General features: G+C 42.3%; 1 protein-coding gene and 1 long non-coding RNA gene across 2 annotated transcripts in view; one reads left to right on the top strand and one right to left on the bottom strand.

Annotated features, from left to right (window-relative positions):
- The window catches only part of LOC132534267 (uncharacterized), a 46908-nt gene extending 46337 nt beyond the window's left edge, over positions 1-571 (top strand). Inside the window, exon 4 of the long non-coding RNA XR_009545977.1 lies at positions 304-571. This is a non-coding gene — a long non-coding RNA (uncharacterized LOC132534267). The remainder of the gene's footprint in view (positions 1-303) is intronic.
- Positions 1-16836, bottom strand: part of MAP3K2 (mitogen-activated protein kinase kinase kinase 2) — a 66062-nt gene that overhangs the window by 40250 nt on the left and 8976 nt on the right. The gene's annotated exons all lie outside the window — the stretch shown is intronic.

Here is a 16836-nt window from a genome sequence, read left to right as displayed (position 1 = left end):
TAATTACATATCTCTGGTTGTGGACACACCATAAAGATGTAACTTCTGTGGCACAGCTATACACAAGATACTGGGTACTATACAGCAAACCCTAACAAAAGGACTTTTCAAAGTTAACCCAATTACCAAATAATGTGATGATAACAATAACTATCCATTGTCTTTTTGAACCCTAAGATAGCAGGAACCTCACATTTCCACTATAGAGCCTATATTTCCCCCAGTCCTGGAACCTTAGGATAGGGCCCACTTTCCCGCATGCCTCTCCCAATTCATATCAAATAATATTGCATCTGCCGATAGCAACCTAATCAACGCAACGATTGCCACCTCAACATGCTTCAGCTCAGACTGTGTCCAGAGACTTCAGGTGAGGAATGACAACCCTTCAGCTTCATTACTCGGGTGAGACCTTTCCTTTCATAATATTGTCTAATTCCATCCCAGGTGGTTCACTTTCTAACAAAGTCCCAAAACCTAGATATAGACCAGGTTCTGTGAGAGAGAGAGCATATGTTCACACATATCCATAAACTAGTGCAAAATATATACATGAAAGCAGAAGTACACTAGAGTTTGCAGTGAGTACCCCCCCCCCAACATTTCCTCTCCACTATTCCAACCTTTGGGTCCATGATTGCTCAACAATTTGTTTGGCTTTATATGTTAACTCTCTTTTCAGCCACCAGGTTCCAGATGCCATCAGGATGTCGGCCAGGCTTCCCTGGACTGAAGACCCCACCAATGTGTCCTGGAGCTCTGCTTCCCCAGAGACCCACCCAACTAAGGAAAGAGAGAGGCAGACTGGGAATATGGACCGACCAGTCAACGGGGAAGCAATTACAGAAGCCAGACCTTCCACCTTCTGCAACCCACAATGACCCTGGGTCCATGGTCTCAGAGGGATAGAGAATGGGAAAGCTATCAGGGTAGGGGATGGGATATGGAGATTGGGTGGTGGGAATTGTGTGGAGTTGTACCCCTCCTATCCTATGGTTTCTTAAATAAAAAATAAATTAAAAAAAATAAAATAAAAAAAGAAAGATAGACACCTGTAAAAAAAAAAAAGATGTAACTTCTGACTTTAAGAACTGAAGGGAGGTATATAGGCACAGAGTTTTGGCAAATGTTTGAAGTTAATTCAAATCATGTTAATTCCAAATGTCAATTCAAATCAAACTTTTTAAGTAACCTTGGGTTACAAGACTACAAACATTTTAGAAGTACAACTCATGTCTTCACAATGAGTAACTGTATCTCACCTACCGAAAAAGTACCAATATCCCTCTGCCAAATTCCTCTGGACCACTTCCAACCTTGCAGCCCATTCCCCACCAACTACCCTTGCTAACCTCACAAACCTTTATAACTTTAGGACATTATGGTAGTCCTTTTGAGAATCACAGGAAAAGTCCAGAATATACATAGGAGGCAGTGAAAAAGGAACCAAGCCAAAACATTACCAAAAAAATCAACGAAACATTAAGACAGGAAAGGAAGAAATGAGGGGGGAAGTTATAACAAAAAAAAAAGGTTTTATATATATATATATTTCCCTATGAGCAATCGTCCCATATAGATGCTACTTCAAGATATCCACCTGAGGCAAATGTCAGGTCTAAAGACACAAACACTGCCAGTAAAAAGAGCAAAACCTATGCCAGCCCATAGTGCTCCCAGAAGGGCCGTGATGTCTCTACTAATATCACACAAACCAGACTATTAGTCAAAAGCCTACACGAAACACAGAAGAAATTAGATATCAGTAAATGGGGGTTGGGTGTGACACACCTGGTTGAGTGCACACACACACAACAGTATATAAGAAGCTGGGCTAAATAGAGCCTTTGGTCCCCACCTGCAGGGGGAAGCTTCATAAGTAGTCAAGCACTGCTGCAAGTCTGTGCTTCTCTGTCTCTGTCTCTCTCTCTCTCTTACTCTCTCTTCTATGGCCCCCTTCCTTTTCAGTTTCCCTGATTTTATCCAAAATAAAAACAAATCGTGTTTAAAATAAGGCAATTCATAAAGAAGACATAACAACTGGTAAGTACATATACTAAACATCAGAGCTCCCAAACAGATAAAACAAATTTTGATGGATTTTTAGAGAAAAATACACAGTAACGCTGGGAGGTCCAGTAACCTTTTCAACAGTAAACTACCATATGGAAGATCAATAAGGAAACAGGACTTGAACAACACTAAAGACCAACTGGCCAAAAATACACAGAACACTCCATTGCACCTGTGCAGGGCAGGACACATACCTTCCCGACTCCACACAGTACATTCTCCAGAGACCTGATGGGAGGTCGCAAGAAAAGGCTTAAAACTAGAATCAAAATTTCTTTTCTAACTGCAGTGGAGTAAAACTAAAGCCCAATAGCAGGATAAAAGCTGAAGAGTTCACAAATATGTGGAAATCAAATAGCACATTCTTAACCAATGAGTCAAAAGAAGAAACCACAAGAAAAACAAAATGAAATCTTCAAAGAAATGAAAATAAACCACAACAAACCAAATGTTAAAGGTGCAGCAAAAGCACTGCTGAAATTTATGGCTACAAATGTACGACTAGTAAATAAAGATCTAAAACCAACAACCTAACTTTACTTGTGAAGTAATTAGAAAAAGGGGCTAAGTGATGTCATAGTTGGTTGAGCACACACATGACAGTGAATAAGGATGCGGGTTCAAGCCCCTGGTCCCCACCTGTAGGGGGACACTTCACAAGTGGTGGGCAAGGATGCAGGGGTCTCTCTGTCTCTTTCCCTATCCTCCCTCCCCTCTTAATTTCTCTCTGTCTCTACAAATATAAATAAGTAAATAAGGAATAAGAAAAAGAGTAATCTAAATCCCAAACTGGCAGATGGCAGGAATAAAGATTAGAAGTGAAACAGATAATAGGTGAAATCTATCAAAACCCAAAGAATTAGTTCATATCAACTAAACTAACAACCTTTGGCTAGAGTAAGAAAAAAAGAAAGATTTGACTAATTAAAATCATAAGTCAAAGACAGAATAATACAGAAGTAAAAAGGATCATATGAGACTAGAATTATTAGTGACAAGTGAAATGGAAAACTTTGTAGAAACACAAAACGTACTAAGACTGTAGAGTGGAGAAATAGTATCTGAGTGGGAGTCGGGAGGCAGTGCAGCGGGTTAAGCGCACGTGGCACAAGTGCAAGGACTGACATAAGGATCCCGGTTCAAGCTACCCACCTGCAGGGGAGTCACTTCACAGGCAGTGAAGCCAGTCTGCAGGTGTCTATCTTTCTCTCCCCCTCTGTCTTCCCATCCTCTCTCTGTCCTATCCAACAATAGCCAACAACAACAGTAATAATAATAACCACAACAATGATAAAACAACAAGGGCAACAAAAGGGGAAAAAATGGCCTCCAGGAGCAGTGGATTCGTGGTACAGGAACCAAGCCCTGGCAATGACCTTGGAAGCAAAAAAAGAAAAAAGAAAAAGAAATACCTATCATTAGTAAAGATAGTGAACCAACCCTGACAGCCCTGGGTCCCCACCTACAGTGGGGAAGCTTCATTAAGTAGTGAAGCAGGGCCTCAGGGATCTCTTTCTAGCTCCCCCCTTCACTCTTGATTTGTCTCTACCAAGAAAAGAAAATAAATAAAATTAAACAAAAGAAATTCATCTAACCTGGAAAGAATTAAATTATCTGTTTTCAGACGACAGTAGATATGCCTAAAGATTCAACAAAAACCAAAGTTGTAATAATCAGGAAGGTGGCTGCTTGGGTAGAAACAAAGGTTGCATGTGCGAGGCCTCAAATCAAATGGCAGGAACTGCTTTTCTATAGAGCGAAGAAGGGCTTAGTCTCTAGCTTATCTATCTTCGTGAGTAAAGACAGGGCTCAGGAAGTATGGCACGTTTTCTGCTTATACAACTTCTGGGCCGATTCCCTGGTAACACATGTGACAGAGTGGGCTTGGGTCACTCTCATTAAATAAACAAGGCATTAAAAATACATTTTGAGGGAGTCAGGCAGTAGCGCAACGGGTTAAGTGCATGTGGTGCAAAGCGCAGGGACTGGCGTAAGGATCCTGGTTCGAGCCCCCGGCCCCCCACCTGTAGGCGAGTCACTTCCCAAGTGTTGTGAAGCAGGTCTCCCCGTCTCTGTCTTCCCCTCCTCTCTCTGTCCTACCCAACAACAACGAAATCAATAATAACTACAACAATAAAAAATAAGGGCAACAAAAGGGAATAAATATTTTAAAAATACATTTTGAAATCTATGTTTTAAAAGCTGCTATTAGATAGTGTGCCACAGAGACTGTCTGCTTTACTATGTGTACCCCTAGGCGAGAGTCCCCATCCCTTATGTGCATGGCTGCATCATTCACAGCAGCTAGAGAGTGGAAGCAGCCTAATGCCCATCGACAGATGACAGGCTAGAAAAGTTATATACTCCATGTGATACTACTCTGCAATAAAAAATGATGGCATTGTGTCCTTTGGGATAAAATGGATGGAACTGAAGGTGACTATGCTTAGCAAAATAAGCAAAGAGGGGAGTCGAGCTGTAGTGTAGTATGTGAAGTGCACGTGGTGCAAAGCGCAAGGACTGGCGTAAGGATCCCCACCTACAGGGGAGTCGCTTCACAGGTGTCTATCTTCCTCTCCCCTTCTTGGTCTTCCTCTCCTCTCTCCATTTCTCTGTCGTATCCAACAACGATGATGTCAACAACAATAATATTAAGTACAACAATAAAACAAGGGCAACAAAAGGGAATAAATAAATATATAAAAAACTTTCTATAAAATAAATAAGAGATGAAAGACAACTACCTGATGGTTTCACTCATGTGGAATCTAGAGATCTGATTCACATACACTTGGAAAAAAAAAAAACAGAAGCAAGCAAACTGTAAGCGTTGTGAGAACTCTGGTGTTTATCTCTGGGAGGTGGGAGGGTGGGCTACAGAGCTGTGGTGGTGATGGTGGGTGTGGTATGGAACTGTACACATCACATCCCCTTATAATCTTGTGACCCACTACTAATCACAGTAACACACACATTTCCCCAGTGCACTCACAGAGCACTACAACACCAGGGGAAGTGGTTATCTCTCCCTCTGCTATGAGAAAGCCCAGTGGTGAAATCCGAGCAATGACAAAAATGAAAGCTGGCAGGGGAGGTAGCTGACTCAACAGAAGCACACCAAGCAAAGTGGTGACTTCATGGATTGTGAAGCAGCACTGTAATGTTTCTTCTCTCTCCCTATGGCTCTCCTACTCTCTGAACAAGAAATAGTCCACCAGGAGCAGAGAGATTATACAGGCTTAGAGTCTGAGCAGTAATAGCCTGGTGGCTTTTATTACAGTGTTGTACAATTACTTAGAGATCTTTTTAAAATACTTTTCTAAGGAACTCTTGTACACTATTGGTGGGAATGCAAATTTGTTCAGCCCCTATGGAAAACCACAGAGGTTTCTCAGAAAATTAAAAACAGTGTGACAATGTAGGAATTCTACTCCTTGTATTTACCCAAAGAACACAAAAAAATGCTCGACAACTCTGCTGTAAACCAGTACCTCCTGATAAAATGGAAGGAAGGAATGAAGGAAGGAAGGAGAGGTATGTGGGTCTGTTGATGGAGGACCCACTATAAAGCACATGTCACCATGCTCAAGGACATGGGTCCAAATGCCATTCCCATCTGTAGGGGGCAAGCTCTACAAGTGGCAGAGCAGCTGCATGTGACTCTCTTTCTCCGGAGAGCTTTCTCTCTATCTCTTTCACCCTTTAGCCAAAAGAAAAAGATGGTGGCCAGAAACGGTGGTGAAGTCTTGGAGGCACCAAGTCCCAGCAATAACCCTGGTGGCAATAGAAAAGGAGGGAGGCTCACAGTGCCATTTTCGTAACAGCCCCAACGTGGACAATCCAAATGGTCATCAACTAACGAATGACTAAACAACTGTGGTGGAAGCACAAAGCTTAACGGTTTTCTGCCACAGATGAGTCTTGAAAACAAGCTAAAGCCAGAAGGAAGCCACAGAAGACAATGCATGGTTCTATGCCTTGTGTGGCTTCGCTGATGTCAGATGCCCAAGTAGGCAAACACAGACACAGAAAGGAAACCATTAGTTTTCAGGGCTAGGAAAACGTGCAGACTACAAGAGTGGGAGGACGGCAGAGGGAATACTGCCCACAGGTACAAACAATCTGAGGTAGTCTTTACCTAAACTGCTCTGTAAACCGCCAATCCCCGTCCCCCGTAAAGTGGGTGAGGGGCGGAAAGCAGACAAAAGATACATGGCGGGGGTGTGTGTGTGATAAAGCAAGGGTCTCCGGGTCTCTTCCTGTCTCCCCTTCTCAATTTCTATCTGTCCTCTCAAATTAAGAAATGATTTTTTATTTTATTTTGAAAACATCACACAGAAACTGAACATATTTCTAACCTTTACTTTACTCCATGTATCTGAACAATGATTCATGCTCCCTACAAAAATAAAGATCTCAGTGGGCAGATAAAAAGTATCAGACCACCTACTTCTGACTCCAATTTCTGTCTCTACTAGTTCCATAGTATGTGCAGTAAATGGCCATGGTTACAGTTTACAGTTAAACAGTACTGCATGGATCTGAATATATTTTTAATTGTATGGTTTTCAATAGATGAAAGAAAAAAAAGATAAACACGGAAAGGATAGTGGTAAAAACTCAAGACTATAAAACTGCCTGTGCTTGAAATGGGCATCTGTCACTCATGACTTGTAATGACTCAATCACTTGTGTGGAAGAAATTCTTTTTTAAAAAATATTTATTGTAATGGGAGACATAGAGAAAGACTAGAGCCCTGTCCAGCTCTGGTTCATGGGGTGCTGAGGACTGATCCTGGGGTCTTGGGCCTTGGGTATGAAAGCTATTTTGCATAACCCGACTCACTCTCTCTACTTTTCTTATCTGTCTCAAGATGCACAGTGTTACAATCCCAACACCAGAGAGGCACGAGAATTAATACCAGATGTAACAGTTTCCTAACTACTCCACGTTTATGTGTACTATCTGCAGCTGGATTACAACATCCTCAAATATAGGAACTGAACACTACTTTGCTCCCATCTCTGTCCATCTCCTCTACTTTTCTGCCCTTTTCAAAATACAACCTCATTACTTCTTTTTCTTTTCTTTTTTTGCAGCACTGGTGTCTCACACGTGTAATTAATCTTATTGCTCCTGGGCCAGCTTTTCCCACTCATTTTATTGCACAGAGACAGAAAGAGAGGAAAGACAGCACATGTACCACGGGGCCTTCCCCACGGACATGGTGGCATTCTCACAGGAGCACCCTCTCAGTCCCCACCCTTCCTATGTCTTGACTGCTTCTCACTACCATTAGTTACTGCTTACTAATAGTTTTTCTTGTGCTGACATTCAGAAAAAAAAAACTTTATAGACATTTCTTCACTCCTCACACAAATCCCTTATGTCCCCCCAGCACAAAGGACAGAGGTGTGGTGGAGAATTAGTGAACTTGCTCTTATATCAGAATGAACCTGCAGACTTTATAGAAGTCTCACTGTGAGGGCTGGGGACAGACCTTACATGCTGGAAGAACCTTTGTTCCACCTGGTCCCATGCCCTAGGTTCAAGTCCCAGAACACACAGGGTCACCAAAGATGGCACAGGATTCCAAGGGTGATGGACTGGTCCTGCGGTATGGCTCCAACCTCTCTTTTTCTCTCTCATCTCTTTTTTTTTTTTTTTTTGGTCTCCAGGCTTATTGTTGGGGCTCGGTGCCTGCACTACAAATCCACTGCTCCTGGAGGCCATTCCCCCCCCATTTTTGGTGCCCATGTTGTACTGTCATTGTTATCATTGCTGTTGTTGTTATTGAATAGGACAAAGAGAAATTGAGGGAGGAAGGGAAAGCAGAGGGGGCAGAGAAAGATAAGACACCTGCAGACCTGGTTCACCGCTTATGAAGTGACCCCCCCCCCCCCCGCAGGTGGGAAGCCAGGGGCTTGAACCAGGATCCTTATGCTGGTCTGTGCACTTTGCGCCATGTGCGCTTAACCCCCTTTCTCTTCTCTCTCTAGATAAGAAACTGAAAAAAACTGGTTCCTGAGGCAGCTCAGTGGTCCTGCCCATGTGTGAGGTCTTGAGTTCCCTGTGACTCGGAAACAGCTTAGGTGGTGGAGCATCAAACTAACATGCCAGAATTTCCTGTTTCCATCACCAGCACCACATGTACGAGAGTGGTGGTCTGTGCTGTCTCTCTCTTTTACTCTCTGTCATGTGGAACTCTCACATATGTAGTAAATCAATATTTGAAGATGCAAAGTCAGTTTCGTTACAGTTGTGGACTCCCACAACTGTAAGGTCCCCTGTGGGGTGCCTCACCCCACCTTCACTCTACTGAATCAATGAGGTTAAGCTCACATTTCCCAGAATCCCCTCCCCATATAGTCCAGGCACACAGAGTTGGCAGTGACTCTCCCACCTCTCCCACTCACGTGCAGCTCTACTTTCTGACTGACAACAAGCTGGCCCAAGGGCAACCTCATAGCTTCACAGATGGTCTTCTGTGAAGACCGGAAAAGCTAGCTGTGTGAAGGGAACAGCCTTCCACAGAGTTTGCAACAGCTGGACTCTGTATTCCAGCAGCCAGGTGGAGAGCTTCTCAACTCACCTGCGAACTCTTGGAGAACCAGTGTTTCAGGAAGTATGATCAGCTAACTTTTCTCTGACCTGCCAATTCCATCTTACATACTCCAATTTATTTTTTTTAATTTTATTATATTTATTTTCCTTTTCTTGTTGCCCTTGTTGTTTGTACTGTTGCTGTTGTTATTGATGCTCTCGTTGTTGGATAGGACAGAGAAAAATGGAGAGAGGAGGGGAAGACAGAGAAGGGGAGAGAAAGATAAGACACCTGCAAACCTGCTTCACTGCCTGTGAAGTGACTCCCCTACAGGTGGGGAGCCGGGGCTCGAACCAGGATCCTCATGCCGGTCCTTGCGCTTTGCGCCACGTGCGCTTAACGGCTGCGCTACCGCCTGACTCCCACATATTCCAATTTCTATGTTTCTCCCTTAAGAATGTAAAGCTTTATTGATAATAATTCTCTTCTTTTATAACTAACAGTAATTTTACTTCCCCAACTGACACTAGCCCAGCCAAGTGCTAGAAACTCCTAGTTGGAGAAAAGGCTTGCCACCAGGAGGGCACAAGTCTGGTCTAGCATATGGTCCACATCTGAGTCCTGACACCACAGAAGAACCAAAGCCCTAGGAGGAACTCCAATGTCATAGGTCTCCTCCTCTCTACTAACCGAATGGAAATGGCTCCCACAGCAGTGAAACTGCTCATGACCAAGCTGTGGGTCAGGCCAGTACACTGGCTCACCTGGACAGTGCGCTGCTTGACCGTATGCTCCAGCTAGGTGCAAACCTGGCTGCAAACACTGAAGGCAGCTGTGGCGTTGTGTGTGACCAATTTCTAGCTCCCCCACTCTCTATATAGCAAGATCCTGGCTCTGCACACACACAAAAAACCTACAACTTTCTGTTCTATAATCTTCACAAATGACTACATCAAAACCTCAAGTCCACTCAGTACTTTCACAGCCTCCCTTCAAACCATGTCCTATCAGTTCCACACTGGCCATATTTACCTCCAAACTGGAATACTCCTTACTCTAAAGAAGTCATCTTTCTCTGCTCAGTCCTCTCGAAAGAAAGAAAGAAAGAAAGAAAGAAAGAAAGAAAGAAAGAGGAAAAAGACTAGAGAGAAGACTAGCAAGAGTATCAGATCAACAAAATGGCAATTCCAACTTCTTAATTAAAAGCAAAACTAGCTAAGAACGCTTACAACATCTCTTTTAGAGCTGTGAAAATGGAGACAGAGCAAGGATACAGAAAGATTCAAAGAAGAAAAAAGTGGTCTGTCAATTTGCGGTGTGTTCCAACTTTTTAAACTGGAGAGGAGAGCTTTACATCCTTATGTAACGGTTTCTTTCCACACACACGTTAAAGCACCACAGATGATGATAATAATAATAACAAAAAATCAGAGTGGGCAACCTTTTAAAATTCAGTAAAGCTGAAGTTACTGTCATGATCTACGTCTAATTAGTGGCAGATTTAAGGCTGAACTTGTGAGTACCATCAGTGTTCTACAAACAGTCTGAGGGAGTCTGCGGTGCACTCTTCAGAAGCCACAGTCAGGGCCAGAACCTATGGGCACATCCCTAGCAAAGCCCGGAGGCGGCACATGGCAGTCTCTCACATGGGCACAGCTTGAAGGCTGGGAAGCCTTCCCACAGTGTAGTAAAGTAGCCATGTGCATGCAGCTATAGAAGCAGGCTGGTTGCAGGGAAGCCATCCACTAGAATAGCAGACATGGCCGCTCACAGGTGGTTGGTAGCAGCAGCAAAGGCTGATGGCCTCTATTTCTTTTCTCTTTAAGATTGATTTTATTTATTTTGATCAGACAGAGAGAAGAGAGAACACTACTCAGCTCTAACTTACTGTGGTGCCAGGAACTGAAGCACCACCTCTGAGGTGCGGGCATATAAGTCTAAGTCTGTCCGGGCATATAAGTCTGGTGCGCTGCTTCTGCCCTATCTCCCCAATACTGGTGTTTACTTTCAGGGTATGAATGATTCAGAGACTCTAGAAATCTGTTTTGACATATTGTTCTTTAACAGTTTATTTATTGGATGGAGACAGAAAGAAATAAGAAGGGGGAGGTAGAGAGGGAGAGAGACAGAGAGACACCCGCAGCCCTGCTTCACCACCTGCAAAGCTGCCCATCTGCAGGTGCGGGGGCTTGAACCTGGGTCCCTAAATACTGTAGCCTGTGTGTTCAACCAGAGGCACCCCAACTGCCCCCCTACATCTTGTTCTTTTTAAAAGTTTCGTCCATGTGTCTTGTCACCAGGGCTCCCTTGTGGCTCAGACAGAGGTTGAAAGACAGAGAGGGGAGAGACAAAAGAGAGGAGAGACATCAGAGAGGGAAGAGACAAAGGAGAGGAGAGACATCAGAACACCATCCCACTACTTATAAAGTCCCCCTGCCATGGAATTCCCACGCAGTGGCCTAGTGGCCGGGGGCAGAAGCCTCATCCTCCTACAGGGCAAAATGTGCGCTCTACCTGCTGAGGTCCCAGCCAGACACACAGTAGTTCATGTTCTATCTATGACTGATTTGTAAAAGGCATCAACAGGCTTCTTAAAAATGCCTGTACTTACATAAAAGTAAATTAAAGCTGTCATGTAAATCTTGCTATTAATCTATCCTTAAGTTAAATCAGAGTACACTGGTCTCATTGTATTAGGAGGTCTCGAAACTTTACATCAGGCTCAACCTGACGCTGTTGACTGGCTATGGAAGAAGGGCAAACGCTAGAAGAAGAAGAATTGTATTATCATATTAAAAAAGCAACAAAATATTTTAAATTTAGACTATACAAATACTACTAAAATGTAGCTAAGTCAAATCTGTAGCAGTAATAAACTTAGTACATAGCGATAAATGATCTTGAAGTCACAAGTAAACAAGATACAACTTGGAACAAGATACAACTTGGAAGCATTTCACTAATATGAAATACTAGCTCAGAAACGAAAACTGACTTTGAACTCCAGATCTGTTTCAGAGATTTAGAAAAAATAAATATCAACTCAACATCTTGTCACTGACATACATTAATAATTTTTATTTTCTTGTATTATTTTTATTTACCAGAGCACTGCTCAGCTCTGGCTTGTGATGGTGCCAGGAACTGAACCAGGGGCCTCTGGGCATCAGGCATGGCAGTCTTTTGCAGAAGCACTAATTTATTTTCTCAGTCCTATTCATAATTCTCAAAGACTTAAGCGTCACCTCAGTAGTAGGGATACTCACAAATAATTGATTAGTTTCTTCTGGCCATGGAAATACTGAATTTCTTTTCCCCACTCAACTAAGGTCAATCCTGAAACTTCCTTTGGTCAGTCATGTGGGTGCCAGGTGTACCAGTGCTAAGCGTTTCTCCAATTAAAACCTTTACATGTTGGGGCTGGGCAGTGGCGGACCTGGTTAAGCACTCACACTACAATGCACAAGGACCCAGGTTGAAGCCCCTGATCCCCACCTGCAGGGGGGAAGCTTCATGAGTGGTGAAGCAGGGCTGCAGGTGTCTGTCTCACTCCCTCTCTATCTCCCCCTTGCTCTCAGTTTCTCTTTGTCTCTATCCAATAATAAATGAATAAAAATATTTTTAATATTTATTTTTCTCTTTTGTGCCCTTGTTTTATTGTTGTAGTTATGACTGTTGTTGTTATTGATGTCGTCATTGTTAGGACAGAGAGAAATGGAGAGAGGAGGGGAAGACAGAGAGGAGGAGAGAAAGACACCTGCAGACCTGCTTCACCGCCTGTGAAGCGACTCCCCTGCAGGTGGGGAGCCGGGGGCTTGAACCGGGATCCTTATGCCAGTCCTTGCACTTTACGCCACCTGTGCTTAACCCGCTGCACTACCGCTGACTCCTCAATAAAAATATTTTTAAAAATTCTACATGCCAGAGTATGCTTTGACCCCTTCTATTTCCCCTTTGTCCTAGTGTGACGCTGCTTTAGAATACGAAAAATCTATTTGATCCTTGTCCCCATTCTGGCACTGGAGTTACATAATGGGAAAGAACAGTGTAAATTCTCGATATCCTTAACAAATTCTTTTAGAACAAATCTAACATTATCTGGTGTATTGCATCAAAGTAAAAGACTCTGGGGGTGGGTGGGGGGAGGGTTCAGGTCCTAGAACATGATGGCAGAGGACTTAGTGGGGGTTGTAATTATGTGGAAAACTGGGAAATGTTATGCATGTACAAACTATTGTATTTATAGACTATAAACCATTAATCCCCCAGTAAAGAAATTAAAAAAAAAATCTAACACTATTTCCAGGATATGTCAGAACTGAGCTAAACTGTAATACACCTACCTGGTATCACTGGATGTCAGGTGTGTAGAGTCCTTGCACCCCTCCCCCACAGATATTTGGTGACCTGAGTGTCAAGAGTACTAAGAATGTGGTACGAAAGAGAGAGATTTTTCTTTCTATCTAGCCATCTGTCATCTTCCACACAGTGGCTACTCCCAAGTGAGGTCCCAAAGAAATGACAATGGATAGTGGAACCTCACCACCACCAAATGACCTTCAACAAACAAGCATGAACCAGAAAACCTTTACTTCTTCAAGACACTGAGACTTGAGAGTTAATGTCCACAGCTATTCAGAATGACACAGAATCTAAAACGTACCCTCAAAAAATAACAATGAAAATTTCTAATGTTCAGGCTGGGTGGTGGTGCACCTGGTTAAGCGTACACATCAGAGTGCTCAAGGACCCAGGTTCAAGCCCCTGGTCACCACCTGCAGGGGGGAAAGCTTTGTGAGTGGTAAAGCAGGGCTGCAGGTGTCTCCCTCCTGATTTCTGACTGTCTATATCAAGTAAATAAAGATAAAATGTCCGTTCTCCCCGTTCATTTCATGATATCTGTCAACAAGTCTCTGGCCAAGTATATTGAATTTTACCATGCTGTTTCTCCTAGGTATTAAAGAAATGAGCCCAGTTCCCACACTCCTCACTGAAAACAGAGCAGTTTATTTATTCTCATTCCACTAAAAAGAGAACTTAATAGAATTTCAAAAATCATTCATGCTTATACAAGTACTTAGCAGTTTTCTGACTTGCCACTTATAAGAAATGACAGATGAGAGTATCTGTATATGAGTGACTGTTTTCTTTTTAAGTTTCTTATATATATATATATATATATATATATATATATATATATTTCCCTTTTGTTGTTTTTATTATTGTTGTAGTTATTATTGTTGTTATTGATATCATTGTTGTTGGATAGGACAGAGAGAAAGGGAGACAGAGAAGGGGAGAGAAAGATAGACACCTGCTTCACCACTTGTGAAGTGACTCCACTGCAGGTGGAGAGCCGGGGACTCAAACCGGGATCCTTTCGTTTTGTGCCATGTGCACTTAACCACACATTGGCCCTAGCCCTAGAAGTCCAGAGCAGATACTCTCTTCTAACAAGGGTATATAACCAACGTGCACTTGGCCAAGTGGCTAGAAACCCTCACTCTAACCAGAAAGAAGAGCCTGAATAACTTCTTGACTTTTTTTTTTTTTTTTTTTAAATTCTGCTGTGTGTGAGTCTCCAGAACACTGCATAGCTCAGGCTATATAAATGGTCCTAGGGATCAGACCTTCAGCCTCTGGGCCTTTTTACATTCAAGTCCTGTGCTTTACCTCTGTGCTGTCTCTGTATCAGTTTTCTTACATGCAAAATCTGGATAATGTGGCCTACTATAGTTGTTGAAAAATCAATGTGTAAACTCTCCAATATATAACAGACACTAAAATATTATCTTTACTACCTCCCAAGATGTATTTTGAGACCTATATATAATTACATGACAGGGCTGGGGAGATAGCATAATGGTTACACAAAAGAGTTTAATGCTTGAGGTGCTGATATCCCAGGTTCAATCCCTAGTACAAGCATAAGCCAGAGCTGAGCAATGTTCTGGTGAAAATTAATTAAATTGTATGATAACTTTGTTCTATTTTAAATATATTTTCTTTGACATTTACTTACTATGCTTGCTTTGATGTAACTTCAACTGAATTTCTTATTTGCTAATATAATCTTTTTTAAACATATTTTATTGAGAAGATGGGAATTAATGGTTTACAGGATGGTTGTTAACACACAACCATCTCCCCATGACAGGTGTCTAAAAAACAAGAATGGGGAGGGGTGAGGAGAATGCATGATGGTTCCGCACAAAGACAGGCATGCCTGAGGCTCCAAGGTCTCAGATTCAATCCCCACACCACACCATAAACCAGAGCTGTGCAGTGCTCTGGAAAAAAAAAAAAGCAAGTAAAAGAGGGGCTAGGCTAAAATGCAAAGCAAGAATGCAGGGGGTAAAACCAAGGATTGCCAAGATAACAGAAGTAAAATGTTGTGATAAAAATACTTTCTGGGAGTCGGGTGGTAGTGCAGCAGGTTATGGAGCAAAGCGCAAGGACTGGTGTAAGGATCCCAGTTCCAGCCTCAGGCTCCCCACCTTCAGGGCAGTTGCTTCACAGGCAGTGAAGCAGGTCTGCAGGGGTCTATCTTTCTCCCTCTCTGTCTTCCCCTCCTCTCTCCATTTCTCTCTGTCCTATCCAACAACATCAATAACAACAACAACAATAACAATAACAACAACAATAATAACTACAACAATAAAAACAACAAGAGCAACAAAAGGGAATAAATAAATAAATAAATAAATAAATAAATAAATATTTAAAAAAATACTTTCCATAAATTCTTGGTGGCATGATAGACCAGCTCTGTGGCCACGGCACAGAGCTTCCCAGAATGCCACGTAAACTATGCAGGTGAAAATGCTGAGCTTAGGCAAACAAGGAGGTTGGAGGATGGCGCTGAACTTAAAGCCTGTACAACGCCCAGGACTCCCAATACACAGAAAAATCAAAAGAGCCTATTTGCAAGGAAAAAAATCTTACAGGAGTTGAAATAAAAGTGAGATGTTATGACTGTGAACCCCATGCATAAATATCTTTATAATACACATATTCACATCTCATCTCAGAAACAGTAGGAGGCAAAGAAAACAGTACATATTCTTAGCCTCTGAACAAACCGACTGATAAGTCGACATTCTCCACTCTTTCTATAGTCCTCCAATAAGTTGCTGATGATCTACCAATCCTACTAAGCTCATTTCTCACCAGTCCATCACCACCATAACCTCATCAAGAATCAGACCTGTTTCTACACCTGTTACAATATTTACATGAGCTTACTATTACATAAACTGATGAAAGTGTAAATGCGAACAGAGAGGTTTCCTTAAAAATGGAGTGTTTAGAAAGACTCAAGGTTTCAAGAACTATTGAGGACCAAGATAACATAGTATTTATGCAAAATGCATTCATACCTGAGGCTCTGAGGTCTCAGGTTCAATCTTTGGCACCACCGTGAGCTAGACAGAGCCAAGCATTGCTCTGATAATAAAGAAATTAACTGGGAGTTGGGCGGTAGCGCAGTGGGTTAAGTGCACATGGCGCAAAGCACAAGGACCAGTGTAAGGATACCGGTTCGAGCCCCTAGCTCCCCACCTGCAGGGGAGTCCCTTCACAGGCGGTGAAGCAGGTCTGCAGGTGTGTGTCTTTCTTCCTCTGTCCCCCCCCATTTCTCTCTGTCTTATCTAACAACAACAACAATAAAAACAACAAGGGCAACAAAAGGGAAAGTAAATAAATAAAATTTTTTTTAATTAAAAAGGAAAAAGAAAAAAGAAATTAAAGTATTGGGCCGGTGAAATAGCTCACTTGGGTCTCGTGTTGCTTTATCATGGGCACAGCCAGGTTCAAGCCTGGGCCCCACTGCCCTTAGAGGACCGGTGGTACTGCAGTCTCTCTCTCCTCTGACTCTCTGCCGTCTGTCTCTAACACATATACATAGCTGTGAAAGTATAAGCTAATAAGCTATGTCATATGTGCAGACTACTTTGAATCTCTGCATTGTAAAACAAAATTAAGTATCTAAGATTTAAAAGAGCATCATCTTTGTTTTCATATTAATCTTGTTTACTTAAATGGAACACAAACCCTACTCACATAAAGTAACAGGGCTTCTATGTCCAGAAAACATGATCTGTGTAGATTGAGGAAGGATTTTTTACAATAACCGCTAATGTCTTTTTTTTTTTTTTAAGATTTAATTTATTTATTAATGAGAAAGATAGGAGGAGAGAGAAAGAACCAGACTCTGGTG

The sequence above is a fragment of the Erinaceus europaeus genome, chromosome 18 (genome assembly GCF_950295315.1).
Source record: "Erinaceus europaeus chromosome 18, mEriEur2.1, whole genome shotgun sequence".
NCBI classification, from domain to species: domain Eukaryota; kingdom Metazoa; phylum Chordata; class Mammalia; order Eulipotyphla; family Erinaceidae; genus Erinaceus; species Erinaceus europaeus.
This window is presented reverse-complemented; position numbering and strand designations above follow the sequence as displayed.